Genomic DNA, 24,162 nt, shown 5'->3' on the forward strand with positions numbered 1-24,162 from the left:
TGACTCATTCGATGTGGAGCTATTCCTGCCAAGGGGAAAGGCAAGAGCAGCCCACCCACGGAGTGGGGCTGACCAGGCAGGGAGGAGGGGCAGTGTTGAGGACAGGTGGCCTCAACTCACAGAAAAGCCCTTGGACCAGTGGCCTTGTGTTTCCCAAGCAACTAAGACACAATGCCAGAGGCCACCAGGCCTGCCTCTGGAGTGCTTACAGTCTCGCTGGAAGACAGTGCACACTGAGAAGTCAGGTCAAAACACAAGAGCTGTAGCCACCCACAGCGCAAGTGAAGGGCAAACAAGGGGATACCACATGCACCAAGGAGGGAGGGCCCACTGGGTGGTGGAGCCACCCAACGCTTCCTCAAAGAAGCAGGCCTCCTGCTGGCCCTGGAAGGACGGGTGGGCCTTGGAGGAGCAGAGGCCGGGCAGGAGGAGGGCTGGCAGAGCCCAGGGCATCGCAGCTGCTGCAGAGGCCGGCAGGACACCCACCACCACCCTGGGGACGGGCTCGAGAAGCCTCGGAGCCGCACGGAGAAGGGCCCGGGCTGCGGCTCTGAGCCAAGACCCCCCTGCGGACTCCCACAGCAGGCAGGGCGCCCTGGTGCTGAGAGAGCCAGGGAGGCGCGGGACAGAGAAGGTTCCGGCATCAAGGAGCAAGTCTTAAGTGGACCGGTTAAGAGTTTTCTTAGACTTTCTCATGACACAGGATACTTGAGAGCTGACAGACTATAGAAGTGCCCATGAGCTTGGGCAAGACAAAACCCAAACCCCACCTCTGGTGAGGACCCAAAAGTCTCTTGGTCCCCCATCAACTGAATCTCATGGCTCCACTTAGCCTTGTGCGCGGGTTTCAAATCCCCCTTTGGCCTTCACTGTGAACCGCAACGCTGATGGCCCTTCCCCACTGGGCCCCAATTCGTCCCTGTGGCCTCCTCCAATGACCCGCAGACTCCTTTGCTCCTTACCCAAAGCACATCCAAATCCCCTTCTCATCTGCCAAATAAAACCCCATATTTCTCTTCAGCCTCCCACTGTACACCTCGAAACACCCACTGGTCCACACTGCTGAGCCCCTCTTCCCGGATCCTCTCCCAGTCCTTCCTTCTGTCCTCACCCATGGAAACTCACAGCATCCCTGAGCCCCCATTAGCCTTTCCTCAGGGCCTCCCACGCTGAACCCAAACATGCCTGCATCCTCCACTGCAAACACACCACCAAACTCCCCTTCAGCCTCTTGTGCCAGGCCACACACCTTCCTCATTCCAATTCCCCCAAGAAATCCTGACTTCACTGGGGTCTTCATTATCAGACCCCAAACTTCTCAACGTCCCACACCAAATCTAAAGATACATTTCAACTTTTCCCAGGAAACCCTCGAAGTTTCCTTGTACGGACACTTCTCTGCAGGCTTGGAATGCCAAGGGCAGTACTTTTCCACCAACCTGTGGCAGATGCCGGGGTTTTCATCTCCCGTCCCTCCTGGGTGACATGTGATCCTGCTATGCAGGGCTGTGGCACATTTCACACCACACGTGACTCTCCTCCAGCTTTTAACACCCAAACTGGCCTGTACCCTGTTCAATGAGACATGTCCTTCAGCTTCAACTAAAAATCTCTGACAGTTTCCTTGGTTCCAACCACCAAATTCCAAGATTCCCCTGGAGCTGCCCCTAGGAAACACCAAACAACCTAAAATGTCACAGCTTTTTGCTTAAGCAAAATGAGCAAATCTGGAGCCATCACTTTACCAGACTTTAAACTATACTACAAGGCTATAGTAACCAAAACAACATGGTACTGCCACAAAAATAGAGACATAGACCAATGGAACAGAACAGAGAACCCAGATAGAAAAACCATCCACACATTGCCATCTGATCTTTGACAAAGTAGACAGCAATAGACACTGGGGAAAAGAATCTCTACTCAATAAATGGTGCTGGAAAATTGGACAACCACATGTAGAAGATTGAAACAGAATCCATATTTCTCATCACTCACAAAAATTAGCTCAAGATGGATAACAGACTTAAATCTAAGACATGAAACTATAAGAATTCTGGAAGAAAATGTTGGAAAAACTCTTCTAGATATCAGGTTAGGCAAATAATTTAGGAAGAAAACCCCAAAGGCAATCACAGCAACAACAAAAATTAAAAAATGGGAACTTATTAAATTAAAAAGCTTCTGCACAGCCAAGGAAACTATCAATAGAGCAAATAACCTACAGAATGGGAGAAAATATTCACAAGCTATACATTCGATAAACAGCTAATAATCAGAATCTACAAAGAACTCAAACAAATCAGCCAGAAAAAAATCAAACAACCCCATTAAAGAGTGGGCAAAAAACATGAACAGTAGCTTTTCAAAAGAAGATAGACTAATAGCCAATAAACATGAAAAAATGCTCAACATCACTAATCATCAGAGAAATGCAAATCAAAACCACAATGAGATATCACCTAACCCCAGGGAGAATGGCTTTTATCAAAAAGTCCCAAAACAACAGATGCTGGCATGGAGGTGGAGAGAAAGTTACACTTATACACTGTTGGTAGGACTGCAAACTAGTGCAACCTCTATGGAAAATAGTACAGAGATTCCTCAAGGAACTTAAAGTAGACCTACCATTTGATCCAGCCATCCCACTACTGGGTATTTACTCAAAGGAAAAAAAGTCATTTTATCAAAAAGACACTTGCACTCAAATGTTTATTGTAGCACAATTCACAATTGCAAAGATGTGGAAACAACCCAAGTGCCCATCAATACATGAGTGGATTAATAAAATGTGGTACATGTATACCATGGAGTTCTACTCAGCCATAAAAAATCAATTAATACGTTTTGCAACAAGCTAGATGGAACTGGAGATTACTCTCCTAAGTGAAGTATCACAAGAATGGAAAAACAAACACCACATGTACTATTAAACTGGAACTAACTGATCGGCACTCATGTGCACAGATGGAAGTAAAACTCAACAGCAATCATGCAGGTTAGGGGGCGGAGGGGATGTGTGAAATCACACCTAACAGGTACAAGGTATACTATCTGGGTGATGGGCAGATTTATAACTTTGATTCAAGCAGTGAAAAAGCAATCCGTGTAACCAAAACATTTGTACCCTGTAATATTCTGAGATTTAAAAAAATAAAAAAGTTCACGGCCATGTGAACTGCTAGGAGCATTTCTAAATGCTTACTTTCCATGTGTGGACTCAGCTCCTTGCAGATCGGCCCGCACTGGGAGTGGCCCTAGCTTCAGCGATCCCCCCCTCCCCAGGCTGTCCTGGGTGCCCCGAGATACCTGGCTCAGCCCCAACACACGGGCTTCCCCAGGTGTGTGTGCGTGGCGGCAGCACAAGACTAATTCTGCAGCGGGAGCGCAGACCCGCTGGGGCTTCTGGGTGAGGCTGTGGGGGTGCAACGGCCAGAGCCTGATGGGTCGGCTGCAAGGGCTGGGGTATCACCAGCTGCGAGGGGGAGAAAAGCCATCTGAGGGCCACAGGCAGTGGAGGGCACCCTGGCGGCTGCTCACTGGCGCCAAGGGGGGAGGAGGAAGGGCAAGCTGGAGAGAATCTCCTCACCCAGGGAATAGGCCCCCCCACGGCACAGTAGGGGCAGGGTGGCCCCTGACGGGGTGAGGGGAGGAGGGGAAGGGGGAGGTGCAAACAGAAAAGGGGGAAATCTAATTAAAACTGGTTCCTATTCAGCCACCTGCTAAAAACCACAGCTCACCCAAGACTTGGACGGAAGGATCATGAACAATATTGCCAGAGACTTCTCCCTACAGCCTCAGACCGATGAAGGGAGGGGACAAGCTGAGCCTTCCCTAGACATCCCCCGCAAAAGAAAAGGGGCCCCAAAGCTGAAACCTGAGAGATGCCAAGGGGCCGCAGGAGGCAACTGCCAGCTGGGAAACCGAGCACTTGGGCCAGATGTGGGCTGGGGAGGGGCTGGGGCCTACGCTCGGAGTGCACGGGGGCTCCTCGCTCAGGTGTCCACGTGCTGGGGCCCCGGCTCTGGCTGGGAGCAGTGTGCAGCTTCCTGCCACCCAGAGAACAGAGCAGGGCCAGCGGCGCTGAGGGGCCGACAGCAGGCTGTGAGTCTGGGGTCAGCAGCCAGAGGAGGACATGGAATGGAAGTGAAGAAAGGAAAGGAGGAGAAGGGGAGAGCCCAGAGAAGAGGCCCGCAAGGGGACATCAGAGGCAGAACTGGGTGGGGCCGGGCCCTGGGACCCTTCCCACACGACGGTGTGCCCCTGGACCAGCCCCTTCCTCTTAACACATGTGACACCAGCAGGCGCTGAGGGAGACAAAGCTCACATGGCCCCTCAGCGCCGATGAGCGACCTCATCCATCCCAAGTGTGCCAGTCACCTGGGCACACCCCTCACCGTCCACGGTCCCAGCCTCCTGAGGGGGAAGCCGAGGCCTGGAGAGGGAAGGGTCACACAGCCGGGGAGGGTGAGCCAGGCCCCAGACACTGACTCCCGGCTCTGGGCGCTCCCGGTGCCCACACCACCCTCCTCGCAGCCCAGGCGGCAGCCCCGGGTCAGGGGGCAAGGCTGCCCCTCTCCCGAGCACCGCGGGGCCGGGGTAGGATGCAGGGGGAGTCCAGCCCCAGAACTGCACGCAGAAATCCTTGTGACCAGAGGGGGAGTTATTTCCTCTGGAAAAAAGTTAGTAAAAAACCCTGTCTGCAGCCCCCAGGGGCATCTGGCTGAGCTGATGTAATAACCGAGAGGAGAGGCCAAGAGGAAAGGACCCCCCCTCCCCACCCCCCGCCCCCAGCAAGCTACTGCCAGGAGCACAACAGGGAGGCGCAGCTGGAGCGGGGGGGTGGCCAGGAGCCAGGCAGGATGCTGGAGCCGGGAGGGAGTCCTCCGCCAGCCGGTAGAAAGCAGAAGGCTTTGAGCTGGCAACTCGGGATAACGCTCCCTTGGGGCCCACACCTGGCCTGGCATGAGTGTGGGTGCGCACAGCAGAGCATGTACCTGCTGGCAAACCTGCGGGATGTGAGGCTGGGGGAGGCGGGAAGCAGGAGGCAGGGTTCTGGGATGGGAGGGAGTCGGGACAGTGACTTGGGCTCCGGCAGCAGATGCCTGCGCCTTCCTGGGACGGCCAGGAGAGGGTGGCCCAAGAAAAGGCTGGCAGGGCCCGTGCCCAGCCTCCCATCCACTCCTGCCACTGCACTGGTAGAGTCTGAGGACACTCACATGCCCACTCGGGGCCCCACGTCTGCAGCCCAGAGAGGGGGGTGGGGGGTGACGGACCAGGACATCAGGAAGACCCTCCCTGGAGAGGAAAAAGACAGGAGCAGCCCAGGAGCCATCCTCCCTACTGCCGCCAGGTTGGGAAGGTTCTGCATCAGGAAGGGGTCTGACTGGAAAAGGGGGTCCCCACAAAAGCCCCCCTGCCTCAGTTGGTCCCAGAGTAGCAATGGTGGCTCGACAGGCCAACAGGAACTCAAGTCCCACCACAAGGACACACCTCTCCGGGCCTCATGCCTTCATGGCATGACCGGCCAGCAGAAGGAGGTTTGGGACCACCTGGCAGCACCACAGAGGTGTCTCCAGCTGCACTCGCCCCACCCCTGCCTCCGGCTCAGGGCACACCTGGCGGGGTGCTTGGAGGCAGCCGCGGTGACCACCCGCTCGCTCCTCCAGCTCCTGCTTGCTCGCTGGCTGCACTGCTCAGCCCCCACAGCACCTGCACACACGCTATTCTCACAGAGGTGTTGGGCTGTGACCACAGAGTAACCACAGACGCTCTGACAGTCGCCCTGACCTCAGGCATCCAGGTGAGTGTGTCTCTCCCTCCCACCAACCCCCCCCCCCACACATACCTGCTTCACTACAAAAAGAGAGGAGAAAACAGAAATGGCCCCAGACTCGGCATCTAACAACCAGGCTTAGCGTCCTGGCTTTGCAATGCTGGACGTGCCCTTCACTTCTCTGGGCCTCAGTTTCCTTGACTGCAAAAGGAAGATACTCTGATGCCTGCCACAAGGGCTGTCAGGAAGACCAGTGAGAACACGCAGCTGAGGAAGGAGGCAAACTGTCGAGTGCTGTGCAAAGGCTAACGAATGCCCACGCTGAGGGGTGAGTGACGTAGCAGGGGATTCTGGCGCCAGCCTGCCTGGGGTCGGTCGAGTCCCTGCTCAGCCGTTCCCAGCTGTGAGCAGCAGGATGAGGCACTGCACCTCAAAGAGCTGTCATGAAGAAGCAGTGAATGTCCTTGCTCCTATGCTCTGTCCCTCTCAGGCCAGGAGCCACTGCCCTGCCGCCACCACCACCATGCCCATCAGCACCTGCACAGGCTGCCCAGCTGGGGATGCCTCAGGGGCAACTGGACTTTCCTCAGGGACACTGGGGCTCCCCCAGCTTCCCTCACACCCATCCTGGATCCGTGAGCCATGGAATTTGAGTCCCGGTGCCATCCAAGAAGTGATACACAGGGCGAGAGCCGGACTTGAACACCATCGACAGGGGAGAGAAATTGACAGGTTTCCTGCTGCCATCTAGTGGCCACGCACAGAAGAGCAGACAGTAAGCCAGAAGGCCACCTGCAGCTCTCGGGGACCACAGACCCTCACCCACCCCTGCAAGCCTGGACCAGAGCTGAGCAACCAGCTGGGCGAGGCAGAATCCAGCAGAAATTAGAGAGTGTGACACGGATAAAAAGGTACAAATAAATTCGCAAAAAACAAAAAGCCTGCTGGCTATCTTCTCAGGAATTGAGGAAGGAGGAATAGGGTTCACACATCCATGTAACACGTAACGGTGCCCCGACTAGGGCAAGGCACTGCGCAGGCGCTGAGAGGGAACAGGCTGGCCAGATGCCAGCCCTGCCCACAGATCCTTCCTGGGTAGCTCCCCTGTCCCGGCCCCTGTACCCCCACAGCTCCCCAGCCCCTGGGTGTGCCAAGCTTCTCCCCACATTGCTCCCCTCCCTCCCCTCTACACCTGGACAATCTGCCTGCGCAGACAGCACTGCCCCCTCCACGCTGCACGCCAGCACCCTCCCCTGAGCTTGCACCTGCACTGTGCCTGCCCGATGACACGTCACCTCCCTCAGCAGAGCCTGCTCTGCTGGCCCCTGCTCTCTGCTCGCCACCGCATCCACGCTGAGCTGAGCAGCGGGCTCCACAGGCCCACACTGGATCTCAGAGAGCTAGATGCATCCTGCCCCAAACAGGCATCAGCCATGGCACTGTCCCGAGACCTTCCTCCGTCCCTCCAGAAAGCCCGTCTGTCTACTGGCTTGCCTGTGGGCCTTGTGACCCAGGTGACTTTCCACCCCCAAGCAGCAGCCCTGAGCAGAGGCGAGCAGGCCCTCATGGATACTCGGCTGGACAGACAGAATCAGGAGACCTGGGCTGCAGCCCTCACTAGCCCCTAACTGGCTGTGACATGCCTGGCAGGTTTCTTACCTCTAACCTTGAAATTTCCCTATTTTTACAATGAAAGATCACCCCTTGGGTCCCTTTTAGGTCAAAATATCTATGACACTAATTTATATTAGGGTGTCAATGACCTTTAGCAGCTAGTTGTGTCATCGTTCCCACAATACTCATCTTGAGAGAGGAGAATGTCTCAACCCATCACCTGGTCATTCACACAATAAAAACACACTGAACATCACGTGCTGGGGTCAAAGTGCTATTTTAGCTCCAGTGACAGCCCACAGGTGGAAAGGCCAGTGAGGAAGGCCAAGGGTCAAGGGTGGACTGAGCTGACACAGGAAGGAAAGCACTGGCCCAGAGCTACCACCCACAGGTCAGGATGGCAACCCTGACATCACATCTCGCAGGGGGCTGTCCCGAGTACCAACCCCTCACCACAGCCCTAGGAGTTGCCTTTGTTTATGATTAAAGCAACTGAGGCCCAGGAAGGTTTGGAAACCTACCCTCCAGCCTTGCCCGGAGTTGCAGAGCCAGTAAGTAACAAGCTAGGAACTGAGCCTGGCGAGAAAAGGCCACCTGCTTGTCCAACTGGAAGCAGCATCATTTCAGGGCATGTCGGAGCCCACTTTGTTTGCCACACTCAGCCTGATGGTGTTGTCTCCTTGGAGCTGCCTTAGGTGAGATGCAGAAAGGATGAATGCACAGGGATGAAAGGCACTGGGATTAGGGGAGGGGTATGCGAACAGGAATTCTCACATTTCACTGTTACCTTTATGTTGTTTTATTTTTTATAGCAACCAAATTTTCATTTAATAATTGAGTCTTATGCTAAAGTAAACTAAACACTTCCTGCGGATAGATTGAGAACCGATGAACAATCGTGCAGTGGGAGAAAGCGCTTGGTGAGGCAGGCCGGGTCCCCTGGGACGGGCCCTGGAGAGGGGTGGGGTCTCTGGGAGGGAGGCAGATGGTAGAGTGTTTCTGCAGCACGAGGACAAACTCTCTGCCCCCCAAAATACTTCATCCATCTGCTCATTCATGCCTGAAATTCCTTAACTGAGGGACAGTCTTTGATTCTACGGTCAGAAATAGGCCTGAAACTGTAAACCCACCCAAGAAATGTAAAACGGAACAAGGTTGCGGTCTCCGGCAAGCAAGGCTCTTACAAGGCCTCTCAGAATGATCCTGCAGATGAGACCAGATAGTTCAGGCTGGAGACAATGAGACCCAGCAGAGTCAGAACTCCCTGAAGGTGAGGAGGAGGAGGACTTCCATGGCCGTCTGCAGGGTGACATCTGCCCTCGCCCCGACCTATGGGCAAAGAGAAAGCGTGCCTGCCAAGGCTGGGCACGAGCCTGAGAGCTGTGGGGACACGTAGGATGAAAGAACCCAAACCTGAAGGTGTTCATGGGCTGGGGGGAGCAATGGTGCCACACACAGAGACTGAATAACAAAAAGTCACATATCTGGAACCAGGGAAGTCGGTTCTCCCAAACCAGGCTGGGCCCGACCTAGCTGGAGGCCTGCCCTGGGAGCCGGCATTTTAAACAGGATCTAGACAAAGGGGGCCACGTGTGGAGAAGTGTGACTAGAGCGGTGGAAGACACTTGCTTAGAACTGGGTCGAGAGAAAGCAGGCACGTGAAGACCAAGGAGAGCGCTCCGTGTCCTTAGGATTGGAGAAACGCAAATCATAACCACAGTGAGATGCCACCTCATACCTAGGATGGCCATAATTTTTTTAAACACGGAAAGTAGCGAGTGTTGGCAAGGATGTGGAGAAATCGGAACTCTCATACATTGCTGGTGGGAATACAAAATGGTTCGGCCACTGTGGGAAACAGCTTGGCTGTTCTTCAAAACGTTAAACACAGAATTATCATATGATCCAGCAATTCCACTCCCAGGTATATACCCAAAAGAATTGAAAACAGGTGTCCAAACAAAAACTCGTGCATGAATGCTCATAGCAGCTCTATTCACAATAAAAAAGGTGGAAACAACCCAAATTTCCATCATCAGATGAGTGGATAAACAAAATGTTGTATATACACGTAATAGAATATTAGTCAGCCTTAAAAAGAAGGGAGCGCTGACACATGCTGCAATGTGGATGGACCCTGAAGACATGCCAGTGAAAGCAGCCCGGCACAGAAGGCCACATGGTGCACGATTCTTTTTACACGGAATGCCCAGAACAGACAGCTCCACTGCCACGAGATCAGCGGCTGCCAGTGGTAAGGGGACAGGGTGTTACGTGAGGGGTGTGGGGTTTCGTTTGGGACGATGAAGTCGTGGAACAGTGGTGACGGTTTTACAACATGGTAAATGGACTTAATGCCACCAAATTGCACACTATAAAATGGTTAAAAGGATAGATTTTATATGCATCTTATCAAAATAAAAAATTGTTTTAAGAAATGGAAAGGACTTTGGGAGGGACGTGATACCCGATGTCAAATACCTGACGGCATATCCCATAGTGGCCAGAGGACAGGATTTGTTCGGTGAGTTCCCAGAGTATGGAATCTTCCAGAGGTCAGCCTCCAACATCACAACCCATGTGATGGCCATCATCCCTGCACATGTGCCACGGGTCAAGCACTGTGCCAGAGCTCGGTCAGCATTAGAGCATTTTCTCATTTAGTACCCACACCAGCCCTAGCAGGTGGCTGCTACCCTTAGCCCCATCTTCAGGCGAAGACCCTGCGGCCTAGAGAAGGTAGATGACTGGCCCGCCGCCAGCTGGCCAGTGGAGGGGCCGAGAGTCAAACGTGAGCACCTAAACAATTGGCCACCATGCCATACGCCACCACCAGTGCAGAGGATAGGCTCTAGCGTCAGAAGGTCCAGGCTCAGTTGAGCCCCACTGTCACTTGTTTGCATGTGACCTCTGGCTATTTGCTCAGCCTCAGTTTCCTCCTCTACAAAAACTGCAAGGACACCATCAACCTCAAAGGCCTGCTGGGACAATGAAATGAGAAGACAAAATGTGCAGCTCCTGGTACAGAAAGGGGCTCCAGAAACATTCAGTTCAATTTTGTTTTCCAAAAGTGGAGAAAATTAGGAAAAAATCGAGAACATCTCAGCAGGTACAGAGCACCCGGTCAGAGGGGCTGAGCAGGTGAGGAAAGGCAGAGACGCCACTCAGCAAGAAGGTATCAGATGGGCACTGGGCCAGGTGACCTTGAAGGCTCTGACCCTGAAACAGGATGTGGCTCTGCTGGTGGGGAGAAGGCAGCAACTCCAGGGTGCGGGGATCCTAAAGGAATCAGGGTTAGCACGAAAAGAGAAAAGGTGTAAAGAAACGGAAGGCTGGGAATGGCAAAAATAAACTTTGCCAATAAAAATAGAAGTAACTTATGTTTTCAGAGCATCCCCAAGTGTGCCAGACACTCTGCTGAGCATTTATATAGATTATCTGAGTCCTCACATCTCCGTGGGGCAGAACTATTATTATCCCATCCCACTGAGGAGGAAACTGAAGCTGACGGAGGTTAAGAAGCTGCTCAAGGTCACATGGCGAGGAAGTGCCCCCTTTGTCACCGTGGCCAGGCCAGCCCCAAGAGGACGCGTCACCTGGGTTCAGTCCCTTGACGTTGGGGTGACCCCTTCAGGCTCCGTGTGCCCACGCCCGCCCTCTGCTGCAGATCACACTGGAGACGTCTTTCCAAAGCGGAAAATCAGCCCCCGCGGCAGGAACCTCCCCTGGCCTCGCTCCGGCCAGCAAGCTGAAGCTGGAAGCTGACGCTAAGAAGGGAATATGAGAGGATCTAGTAAATATTTGGGAAAATTTTGTTGAACAGAGAAAAATACAGCGGCACTTCTGTCTTCACCAGCTCAGCCAAGCTTTAGGGAGAGACCGCAGGCTGCCTCAAGCGCTGCCAAGCGCTCTGCCCTGGGGCAGGGCCGGCCATGGGCTCCCGGCTGGCAGTGCTCGGAACGGCCAGGGGGAGTGGAAGCAGCAGGAGAGTGACCCAGCAACCACCCCCCAACACTATCCTGAAGGAGCCAAAGAGATGGTATCGCTGCCCGAAGGCCTCCCTGAGCTGCCGGTCCGTCCGCCGGTCAGTGGTCCGCGTGAGAAAGAGGCTGCGAGGAAGGAATGGGGTGGGGACACTGGCAGGAGGCCGAGTCACCTTCCTCCTCAGCGCCTAGCAAGGATGTCAAGAGGACGAAAGAGGCAGAATCCAAAAGGATGTTGAGATCTTAATTTTTTTCTTAAGCTCACATTTAAAGGCTTATGATGCACCAGACGCTACGCTGAGCCCCACCCGTACACAGACGTGTCCGTTAATTTCCCCAACAGCCCTACAGGGTAGTTGCCGCGACATCACCATCTCACAGATGGACAAACGGAGCGTGGAAGAGTTAAATGACTGGGACAATGACAAGTTAGCGTGTGGTGGAATTAGGATGCAAACCCACATGGTCTGACCTCAGAACCCACAGTCTTAACCAAGAGCCTTTACCACTTCCTGAAACAGACTCTCAGGAACTAGTAAAAGGAATTATCAGACACAGTTCCTAGCTCGGAGCACTCACAGCCAGACAAAGGAAACAGATACACAGACCCCATGCACAGAAAAACTCCCTGTGAAAATACATGTGACATCACTAAGATGTGCACCCACCGTTGCAACTACATGACGTCCTGTGAGTGTGTGCACAGGTGACATGCACTAGAGAACTACTGGCACCACTGGGAAGGAGAGGGGTGGGAATTTAATTTTAAAATATGATGGTGCACAACAGTAAAAAGGTGGAAACAACCCACTGCCCGTCAACAGATGAATGGACAAACAAAATGTGGTGTAGACGCACAATGGAATACTATTCAGCCATAAAAAGGCAGGAAATTCTGACATATGCTATGACATGGAGATGAAGCCATTATGCTAAGTGAAATAAGCCAGACATAAAAAGATAAATACTGTATAATTCCACTTATATGAGGTATCTGGAATAACCAAATTCTTTAAGACAGAAAGTTAAATGGTGGTTACCAGGCCTGGATGGGGCAGAATGGGGAGTTATTGTTTAATAAATACAGAGTTTCTCTTTGGGATGATGAAAAAGTTCTGGAAATGAACGCGGTGATGGTTGTACAATAATGTGAATGTACTTAATACCACTTCAAAATGGTTAAAATGGTAAAGTTTATGTTATGTATATTGTACCACAATAAAAAATTTCTTTAAGGAAACAAATGATGGTGGTGATGGCCATGACCTGCTTTAACCAGGTAAGGTTAAGGCACCTGGTTTAACCAGGTGAGGAAGCTGTGAGGAACAGAGAAAGTGGTGACGCAGGCAGCCCGGTGCCAGTGCCGAGGACCTGGTGATCACAGAGTCTGGAAGGCATTTCTCGGGGAGAATGTGGGTATTCAGCCTTTTGTGCCTAAGCTCCCTGGAAAACAATCTGAAATCGGGCCTTCTGTGTTTTGAAAGTTCATTTCCCACTGGGTTTGAACAGCCAAGAAAGTAGGTGGGATCAGCCCTTCGGTGTCTACAGGTCCAAAAGCAGGGGGGGTTGAAGGTGGAACAGGGCAAGAAAGGGACAGGGCCCTGGATCCACGCGACAGTGGCCACAGTCTGCTCAGTCTGCCGCTCAAGCTGAGAACAGAGACGAGAATAAGGGACCTCTCCTCCAAAAAACAATATTTTAATATCAGCAGTACAGTCATGTATCATATGACATTTCAGTCAATGACAGACCAAACAAACAACAATGGTCCCATGAGATTATAATGGAGCTGAAAACTTCCTATCGCTTAGTGACATCTTAGCTGTTGAAATCCATTATAATGTTGCAGGGAAATGCATTACTCATTTGTGGTGACACTAGTGTAAACAAACCTACTGCACTGCCAGTCGTATGAAAGCCTGGCACAAGCCAGGTGCACCACCACACCTGTAGTCCCAGATAATCAGGAAACTGAGGCAGGAAGATTGCTTGAGCCCAGGAGTTTTGAGTCCAACCTGGACAACTTAACAAAAACCTATGTCTAAAAAATAAAAAGCCTATTATAAGCTATTGTTCCTTTAAAAAAAAAAGTCTAGTACAATTATGGACAGTATATAATATCTGATAGTGATAATAAACGACTGTGGTACTGGTTTATGTATTTACTATTCTATAGGAGACGACGGCTCCATGTGTGTTCCTGCCCCTGAAGACCTTCCCGTGGGACAAGACGTGGAGGTGAAGACAGTGACACTGATGACCCTGACCCTGTGCAGGCCCAGGCTACTGTGTGTGTTTGTGTCTTAGTTTCTAACAGAGAAGTTTAAAAGGTAAAAAAATTAAAAATTTGAAAAATATAAAAAGCTTACAGGATAAGGATATAAAGAATGAAAATATTTTTGTACAGCTGTGCAATGTGTTTGTGTTTAAAGTAAGTGTAATTACAAGAGTCAAAAGTTTAAAAATTTTAAAGTTTATAAATTTTAAAAGTTACAGTAAGCTATAGTTAATTTATTATTGAAGAAAAATATTTTTTATAAATTTAGTGCAACCTATAATTATACAGTGTTTACAAAGTCTACAGCAGTACACAGTGATGTCCTGGCTAGGCCTTCATATTCCCTCACACTCACTCACTGTCCCAACTCTGAGCAACCTCCACTCATGCGAGATCCATTCAAGGAAGTGCCCTATATGGGTGTACCACTTTTTGTCTTTTATATGGTAGTTTTACTGTACCTTTTCTACGCTTAGATATGTTTAGATACAAATACTTAACATTGTGTTATAATTGCCTACAGAATTCAGTACAGTCGCATGCTGTACGGGCTTGTAGCCCCGGAGCAATAGGCTGTACCATATAGCCTAGGAGCATAGTAGGTAATACCATCTAAGTTTGTGTAAGTGCACTCTATGCTGTTCACACAATGACGAAATTGCCCAACAATGCATTTCTCAGAAAGAATCCCCATTGCTAAGCAACATAGGACTGCATATTTATTGATCTCTTATTAAATATTTTATAAGTACTATCTCATTTAATCCTTACAACATCACTATGATGTATTAACGTTATACTTATTTTACAGAGGAGGAAAGCAAGGTTCCACGAGGTCAAGAGAAGTGTTTACAGTCACCATACTAGTCAGCCAGGATCTGAGTCTCTCTGATCCAAAAACTTTTTTTTTTTCTCCAAAGACAGCATCTCACTCTGTCACCCAGCCTAGAGTGCAGTGGTGCAATCATAACTCACTTTGGCCTTGAACTCCTAGGCTCAAGCAATCCTCCTGCCTCAGCCTCCCGAGTAGCTGGGACTACAGGCGTGCACTACCACGCCTGGCTAATTTTTCTATTAATATTTTTTGTAGAGATGGAGTCTCACTCTTGTTCAGGCTGGTCCCAAACTCCTGGCCTCAAGCAATCCTCCTGCCTCAGCCTCCCAAAGTACTGGGATTACAGGTATGAGCCACTGCAATTGGCCCAAAAACTATTTTCTTAACCACTACAGGATACATTTTCTTGGGATACTTTAATACGACAAACTCAGTAGAAGTCTCTATTGTTGGGAGTGAATATTGCCACAAAGGCCAGGATTTATCGAAACAACAGATACCAACCCCTTAAATGCCAGGTGATACGCTAAGTCCTGATCGACAATCTACGGAACACAAACAAAAGACTGTTCTTGAGTTACGATTACAAGTGTTCTGTGGGCTCACCTGAGGGTCAGTTTCAAACTTATTCTGAGCCACAAAACTTTGTGAACAAATAGCAAGCTTCCCTCTCTCCGCTTCCTCTGTGGCGGAGTCAGGCCACCCTGTTGTTGTCCAACAGGCCATGGCAAGGAGGTACCACTTTGAATCAAGCTTTCAGAGGCCATTTAAGGCAGGAGGAGAAAATTCTCCTATCTGACAAAAGTCATCTGAACAATAGAGAAAAAAAAAACAATCGGGATTACATGAGTGGAAAAGAACTTAAATTAGGGTTTTCTTTTAGAGTGAGAAATACGAAATGTCTCTCTTGTCACAGTATTCAGGAAATACAGCCAGGGAAAATAATACATTTTTAAAAACACTCTTCAGTTGTAAATTTACATCCAGTTAAGGGAAAAACTGGAGCAAGAAGAATGTGGTGGAGAAGGAAAGAGAGAACTCAAGGGCAGGGAAGCCTCCTAAACGCTCTGTGGCCGCCCAGGGGCCATAGCTTCAAAGGGAACCCTCCCCTTCCCAAGGCCGGTGCGCCCGCCACGCAGCACACGGCCGGGTCCTCTGCGACACCCAAAGCATTTCTAATTCTGTTGTTGTCACTGTTGACTAAAGAAATTTTAGAAAGTATGTAACATAAAAAAGAAAAGAAACATCAGTAATAAGCACTAACTACCATTAGCATTTTTACAGTATTTCCTCTAGTCCTTTTTCTTCAATTATTTTTTAAATTAGGATTTATATTATGGTTTTATATCTTACAGTATTTGCTTGACATTTTTTCATAAGCATTAACTTGAGTCATTATATATAATTTTTGAAGACAATATTTTTTAAGTTGGCCATCGTATGATCATATAAAAAAATTTTAATGCTTTTATTTTATTTTACTTATTTATTTTTTTAAAGCCTACATACAGCACCTGGGATTCCTGGGCAGTCTCCCGTCTAAGTACTAACCAAGCCCACCCTGCTTAGCTTTTGAGGTCAGACGAGATTGGGAGCATTCAGGGCAGTATGGCTATAGACCGAATGTTTCAAAATATATGTAGCTAATTCTCTATTGTTGGACATTTAGTATGCTTCCAATTTTTAGATTTATAAATTATGCTTCAATAAGATAAATAGATATGATTACTTCCTTAATATAAATTCCAAGGAACAGAATTATGAATGTTAAGATTCTTGATATAAATTGCCAAATAACTGCACTAAAAATAATTCTATCTGGGTGTGATGGCATATGCCTGCAGTCCCAGCTACTAGGGAGGCTAAGGTAGGAGGATTGCTTGAGCCCAAGAGTTCAAGGCTACAGTAAGCTGTCATCATGTCTCTGTACTCCAGCCTGGGTGACAGAGATCTGATCTCTAAAAAATAAAAACTAGGCCAGGCGCGGTGGCTCACACCTGTAATCCTAGCACTCTGGGAGGCCGAGGCGGGTGGATCACTCGAGGTCAGGAGTTCGAGACCAGCCTGAGCATGAGCGAGACCCGTCTCTACTAAAAATAGAAAGAAATTATCTGGACAACTAAAAATATATAGAGAAAAAATTAGCTGGGCATGGTGGTGCATGCCTGTAGTCCCAGCTACTCAGGAGGCTGAGGCAGAAGGATTGCTTGAGCCCAGGAGTTTGAGGTTGCTGTGAGCTAGGCTGATGCCACGGCACTCATTCTAGCCCGGGCGACAGAGTGAGACTCTGTCTCAAAAAAAAAATAATAATAATAAAATAAAATAATAAAAATAAAAATAAATAATAAAAACAATAGTTCTAAGCAACGTTGCATGTTTGCAACTCTAGACATAAATGGCACTATATCTCAGTATTTTCCACATGGACCTGTTTAAACCACACTGACAGCTGAATCCACCCTGTGGGGAGGAAATTTCCCAATTCTGTTTTTAAGTGTCTCCTGCTAGCTGCTCATACACCAGCTGAAGACGTGCTTCCCAATTACTCTGGCGGCTCCACTGCCAGCACCAACCACACTGAGTCAGCCAGCTTCAGCTGGGGCAAACTGGTGACGCACCTGCTTGCCCACCTTGCTGCACACTCCAGGAGTGCAGGGACCACGCCCTGCTCTCCTCCGCCTCCTCTCTGCACAGCGTCTTTCAAACCCCTCATCTTCCATCAACAGTTCTCTAACTGTTCGAAAAACTTTGAGCTCTTGCAAATGCCCACATCCCTTCCTAGAAAGTCACGTCAGAGGATTGGAGTGAGAAGGATCTGAGACCTGGGCAAGCTCTCGAGCCTCTTCTACCCCAGATCCATCTGCAAAACGGGGGTATTGATGCCTCCCCCAGAGGGTTAGTGGAAGGACCAAGTTAGATAATGTGTGTAAGTGCTTATTAACCATGACAGAAACCTAGAAAACACTCAATAAATAGCTTTTTTTAAAAAAAATCATAACACACAATAACCAACCCACCGAAAAATTGTTTAATCCTCTATACGCCAGAGGAGATTAAAGCATGATGCAGCTGTCCCTCTCATCTGAAGCTACCCAGGCCCTGAATGCCTGGGGTGAGACTCAGAACCTCAGGGACTGTGCCAAACCCACCGAGCCTCAGGCCAAGGGCAAAGGGCGGTCTGGCAAAGCCGGGCAGGCAGCTGGTCAGCAGAGCCATGGAACCTCTAGATTAGCTACGCAGAGAGAAGGGGTGAGGACAAGCTCCAGAGAAACTAAAAAGAATCAGCCTGAAATCAATCCAACCAGGACAGGGCTTTGAAGCACCCAGAGCAAGCAGGGGAGTGGTTCAAGGTGCCACTGGCTCCTCCCAGCTGGGAGCCTGGAAGCAGGTGACAGGCCCAGGCACAGCTCCCTAGCCGACCCTGGACAAATCTGCTATTGTTCGTGGACGATGCTGGCGTTGAGTCACCGTGGCATTGTCCAACCACCCTATCAGGAGGAAGCAGCTGGACAGACCAACACCAAACGCAGGAAACCTCAACCTCCACCAGGGCTCCCCTTGGGGGCCCCTCCCTGTTTGGGAGGTCCAGCATCCTGCCTGCCTGTCCCCCAGGGACCCCTGACCAACCCCAGTGCATCCACAGTCTGAACAGACACCCCTATTTCCTGCCTCCATTTGCCTCGGGCAAAACGCAAGCTCTTTGTGTGGCATTTTGGCAACTCTCCTAGGAGATGGGAGGCGGGGTCACCCGGATTCAACCTGCCAGTAAAAGGAAACCAAGGTGTCAGAAAACAGTCAGTAAACAAAAGACAATTACATTAAATTAATTCAGAAAGGACATACTGTATAGCAAGGACATAGTTTTTCTCTGGGCTAAAACGTGAGCGAGCGGGTGCCACAGGATCGTAACGGCACACTCCGACAGAGTTGGAGACTCAAACCCCTCAGGGAAGAGGGATCCTTGCCAACTTCCTTATCTACAGACTTGAACTGGATCTCCAAAGCTCAGAGAATGGACCCAGAAATCCCTGCTAGGATTTGGAAATAACTCAGGAAAGCAGCATGGTGTTTCATGGCTCAAAGCCAGACGGACCCAAGCTACCCAAGTAGCTGTGTGACCAACGGAGTGTCAGATCCATCACAGCCTTCAGTCAAGGTCTGCAAGCTCAAGTGCCTGCAGGAGCCAGGTGGGAAACGTGGACCCGTGAAGCCAGCTGGTGTCGGGGCACATCCCCGCTGTGTCAAGACCGAGGGGCCAGCAAGCACCGGCCCGGCAGGAGGGGTGCCAGGGACTCAGGTCCAGCCAACCACCGCACTGGGCAGTGCACGCTCCATGTAACTAGCCCTTCCAACTTTAAAAAGCCAAAATCCCTATTTTTGTGAAATCTCTTCAGTGTTTAAATGTTGGCTTTAATAAACAATAGCATCAGCTGAGCCCAAACAAAATACCTCTGAGGCCTGGCTGGGACCTAGGGGCCGCTGGACTGCCACGTCTGCTCTAAGCCTGAGGTTCCTCATCTGCAAAATGAGGCAAATAGAAGAGCCTGGTGTTGGGAGAATGAGATGGGATTAGGCCTGCAAGCACTTCACACACCTGACACGGAGAAAACACTTGATAAATGGTGACTATTGACTAGGCAGAGTTGTAAGGGACTTCAGGAAGAGCCACCCCAGCTTTCTCTGCAAAAGAGGAAAGTTTGGAGAGGTCCTGCGATTGGGCCACGGCCTGCAAAGCAGCCAAGAGTGGACGGCGAGTCCATGGACCTACGCAGCGCAGTTCGTCACTATCGCTCTGCATCAGTCCCTCCTGAGGGCTGGTCCCCCCCACCGTGATGGGCAGCCCCCCAAGGGAAGGGTTGTGTGCACATCTTTGCTTCCCCTGAAGAACTCAGCCCCACAGCAGGCAGGTGACGGGCGTTCAGCCAACAGGAACTGACCGGCCAGTGGCGATTCTCCCTCCCCACCCCCCACCCCTGCGTTCGGGTTTATACCGTGGGTTCTGTGGGCTGGGCCTGCAGAGCCCGGTCCCCTCCCTACCCAGCGTGGGTGGGAAGGAAGACTGGGCGTGAAAGTAACAGGGTGAAATCAATAGGGAAAGATGAGGAGGGACAGGGAAGGCCTGAGCAAGAGAAGGCAGGGCAGAGGGACATGAAGTGCACCTGGGGCCAGAGCGTGACGTGCAGCCGCAGGAGAGAGGGACAGGGTGGCACGGGCGGGGGAGGCAGGCTGAGAAGGACGGCTGTGGCCGCCAGCAGGACAAGGGTCCCCGGGCCAAGGGGTCTCTGGGTTTCTGCCACACCAGGGTACTGATTAGCCAGTGTGTCGGGTAGTCCTGCGGGTGTAACCAGCCCGCTTCCCAAGGACTGTGTTCCCTGAGGTGAACAAGCTCCTCCAGGTTGTGTCCTGTCTGCAGGCCCAGGAGACCCTGTTTGAGCTTGTTCTTACCAGAAAACCTTCCACTCTTGAGGGATCAGGGAGTTGTGGCCTTGGGATTCCTCCTGCTCATTCCAAAGCATATATTTAAGTTTTCCAATTAACACCAGCTGAAAAGTAAACCTCTGCTTTAAAGAGGCAACAGGGAGAAGGAAGAGAGAATGCGCTTGGGCGATGTATTTCCTAACGAGGCATCTTAAGTCCTAGAACGGTTCGGCTGAAAGGACCTCAGGGATCATTTGGTACAAACCCTTCATGTTACCTTGAGGCCCGGAAAGGGGAATGCAATGCCCAAGGACTCCGGGGCCACTGGCTGCCAGGCCCAGGGCCCTTTCAGTGGCAGGCCCCGCAATGCCCCCATTCCTCAGTCACCAGGATCCACCTGTCTTCCTGGGAACACTCCAGAGCCACAGCCAGCACAGCCTGCCACACCACCTCCCTCCCGGGGCGCCTGGGAGCCCACCTCCTAGCAAAAGCCCAAGGTCACCTGAACCTTGTAGCACAGGCTTCTCTCACCTGCTAATGGCTCACCCTCCTCCCCAAATCGCGGGAGCTTTAAGCTGAGAGAAGGGAGGAGAGGAAGGCCTGGGAGCAGAGAGGGCAGTGGGTGCTCACACAGAGAGGTCACGCTGCCCCACGGGCAGGAACAGCAGCAGGGCTGAGGGGGGAGAGGAGACAGACTTCCTGCAGGAAAAAGAACACACAAACATCACGTGGGTCAGTGTTTTTCACAACAGCTCCCAGAAGGCCCCGAGGCGTGACCTGGGAGTTGCAACAGCCTCGTAGAGCTCAGAACCAGGTTTTCCCACCTGGAGAGAGCGTAGACTTTGGAATCCCCCAGATCTAAGTTTAAATCCCTTCCCTGGCATATGCAAACGGCACGACCTTGGAGGAGCCAATGACGCCCTCTGAGCCTGTTTTCCTCATCTGCAAAATAGGTGACTAGCACAGGACTGAGGCACAAAAGGTAAAGCGGGTCTTTCGTCCTGGTGTTTAAGCCACCCTTGGCCACTTTATAAGCATCCCGAGGGGCTTGGAGAATATTCATTTGTGGACTGACTTTCTAAACAACATCCGCCCACCTTCACTGTGTGGGGTACGGCCCAAGGGGCCAGGTCTGCTCAAGCACCCAAAGTGGGGTGCTAAGCTCCATCCTCATCCTACTGGAAACCCTGCCCCAGGACTCCTGTGGACAGGATGAAGCTCAGCTCCTCACTGTCCACCAAAGCTCTGCCTGTCTTTGTAACCTGCTGGCTGGGCTTAACACATGTCACCTGACCCTAGTCACATCTCTGGAGGGGGCCAGGGGAAAGAACGAACTCTGGAGGAATAATTGTCTTCTATAGGTTATAGATGAGGAAACTGAGGCAAGGAAAATAGATTGCTGCTACCCAGCAGTGAGCACAAGGCTGGTTCTCACATGGTGGAGACTGCTGGGCACAGGGGGAGGGGAGGGAGCACCAAGGAAGCCCCGGGCTGCAAACACTGCGGAGCTGAGCCCAGGCGGACGTTTTCTCCTGTTTGTCGGTAAGTATAGAACAGGTGCCCTTGTTCCATTAAAAAAAACAGGGATCAGGGAATGCAGTAGGAAGGAGCAATCATCAGCACCCTCCTCCCCACCACGCACAAACACAGCCTGCTGTCCCTACGCCAGGTGGGGCTCCGGGTGCTCCCCATGTTGGCTCACTCAGTATTCGAGTAATCTTGTGAAACAGGTCCTTTTTATCCCCACTTCACAGATGAGAAAAGGGTCTTAAATTGCTTGTTATGGTCACATAACGGGGGAGTGGCAGAGCCAGGACAGGACCCTGGAGGGTGGTGCTAACCACCTCCCTGCACTGCCTCTGGGTGCACCCTCCTCCTCCTCCTCCAGGTCCACTCCCTTCACCTCCAAACTGTGAGGTGACAGCCTGGTAGGCAAACTCTTAGGCCCGCAGTCCCAGGACCTGGCAACTGCTGCCCCCAAGGTACTTCCTCCGGCTCCAGCAACCCTCCGGGTCCTTGTTCTGTCTCCTGCCTCCAGTCGTGCAGGAGACCGAGTAGGAGGCAGAGGCCAGGATTCTGCTGGGATATTCTGTTCCCACTGACTCAGAATCCCAGAACAGATGGACAGGGGAATTTCTGAGAGAGTAACTAACCACAGAAGAATAAAGTTATGTAAATCAGCCTGGAACAGGGTTAGAGAGAAATTAGGCATGGCCTTTCAAAAAAATCAGCCCAAGGAAGTGGGAAATGCCCAGAATGTGTGCTCCTCCACCGCTGCCTGCCCCAGGGCAGAGCTGGGCCTGCTGTGGGTTTCCAGGCTGCTCCTGATTACAAAAGGACAAGGTTCCTACCCCACTGGCAGCAGCAGAGGGATTGTTAAATGCACTTGGATTTCTCCCACCAGCAGAGGAGAGACACCCTAGGATACAAAAACCAGATAAATGGCCCAACTAATTCCTCTCCTTTCCCCTTGTTCTGCTTCTGCTGAAGCATTTTTATTAATGGGTCGGTAGTCACAATCTCCCTCCTGCAGCTTATAAACCGGAGCCCAAAAATGTATCAACAGCTCTTCCCTATCAAGATAGGAAGTGACAGTGGGGAAAACTCCATGCCCCTCGACTGCAAACCCTTCCAGCAGAATGAGTCGCCCTTGCAACACTGTCAGGAAGCCCGGAGGACGAGGAGGCTCACAGCAGCCTTCCGAGACTGAGCTCGGAAAGCCAGAGGGGAAACTGGACAGGCCTTAGCTGGAACTTTATTTTTCCCATAATTCAGAGCAAAGCTATCGTTCCACTTGAGCACCCTCTTGCATAAAACCATCCTGCCTGTAAAAGTGAAGATCTGTCCCCCTCAAAGGCTGACAGCTCTTCCGGCCCTCAGTGTGTGCGTCTCCGGCAGGAATGTCACTCCACTGCTCAGGTCCACCTCTAGGTTGCGGCTAAGTCCAGGAAACAACAAACTGGAGTGCGTCCAAAGGCAGCGACAGGGGTGGTGGGGTCTAGAAATGAAGTGACCCGAGAAACAGCTGGTGGAACTGGAGAAGAGGCAGAGGGGTGGCGCGCTGTCCTGTGGACGAGGGAGCGGCAGAGGCCAGCCAGCAGCGGAGGGCAGCTCTCCTCAGTGGAAACGGCCACGCAGAGGCCAGCCACCCAACTGGCACCCGGCGCGAGGGACGAGTGGAGAGGATAACCCACAAGGACCCTTCCTCCTCCAAGGGTCTGTCGTGACTTTATAACCATTAGGAGCCCTGAGGCTGACCTCCCTTCTTTATTGGTTTTTTGGTTTTTATTATCATTTATTTAGTGCTTATCAAGTGCCCACATCATATTCAGCACTTCATACACACTGCTTTGTTTAATCTTCACCATAACCCAGGTGCTATGCCTGCCACATAGTAGGTAACCCCAAAAATCCCTTTTAAAATGAGAAAACTGCAGCTGAGAGAGGATTAGCAGCCTGTCAAGGTCAAGTTGCCGGGCAGCGGCAGAGCTGGCTCGTGAACCCCGGGCTGAGCCCTCAGCGTCTGTGTCCTGATTCGCCGTGCAGCTTACAGGGGCAGCTGCCCTGGTCTTCTGCAAATTGTTAAAGAGCTGGCAGGCTGTGACCAAATGCGACAAGAACATCACTAACAGGTATCAAGTTCTGTTTTCCAAAAATGCTCTTACAAAATAACAAAACTTTTATCTAAATGCTCAAGGTCAGCCCACCATCTTGCAACCAGAAGTGTGTCCACTTAAGAACTAGTTGGCCAATCAAAAAGACAGACAGTAAAAAGGGTTGTTAAGTAAGTAAATAAATAAAGAGTTGTCTACAAGGATGGGGAGAAACTAGAACCCTCATTCACTGCTGGTGGGAATGTAAAATGGTGCAGTCACTTTGGAAAACACCCCAGCAGTTCCTTAAGAGCTTTGGCACACAGTTACCATGCAACCCAGTGTTATGGACTGAATGTTTATGTCCCCCCCAAATTCTTATGTTGAAATCCTAATCCCCAAGGTGATTTGTGAGGAGGTGGGGCCTTTGGGGGGTTCTCACGAATGAGACTGGTGTCCTTATGAAAGGGACCCCAGAGAGCTCTCACCCTCTTTCCACCATATGAGGATACAAGAGTCTACAACCCAGAAGAGGCCCTCACCAGAACCGGACCATGCTGGCACCCTGACCTTGGATTTCTGGCCTCCAGAGCTGTAAGAAATAAAATTCTGCTAAACAACAGATATTTGATGGTTTATAAGCTACCCAGTGTGTGGTACTTGTT

The 24,162-nt window shown here is 51.0% G+C and overlaps 1 protein-coding gene across 2 annotated transcripts in view; it reads right to left on the minus strand.

The window, feature by feature from the left end:
- Positions 1-24,162, minus strand: part of TSPAN9 (tetraspanin 9) — a 198,057-nt gene that overhangs the window by 136,077 nt on the left and 37,818 nt on the right. Inside the window, exon 1 of one of the 2 annotated variants that reach the window (XM_045554575.1) lies at positions 20,436-20,579. The exons of the other annotated variant lie outside the window; for it this stretch is intronic. The gene's annotated coding sequence lies outside the window, so the exon portion shown is untranslated. Of the gene's footprint in view, positions 1-20,435; positions 20,580-24,162 lie in introns of those variants that run through there. 2 annotated transcript variants of the gene reach the window in all.

The sequence above is a fragment of the Lemur catta genome, chromosome 6 (genome assembly GCF_020740605.2).
Source record: "Lemur catta isolate mLemCat1 chromosome 6, mLemCat1.pri, whole genome shotgun sequence".
NCBI classification, from domain to species: Eukaryota; Metazoa; Chordata; class Mammalia; order Primates; family Lemuridae; genus Lemur; species Lemur catta.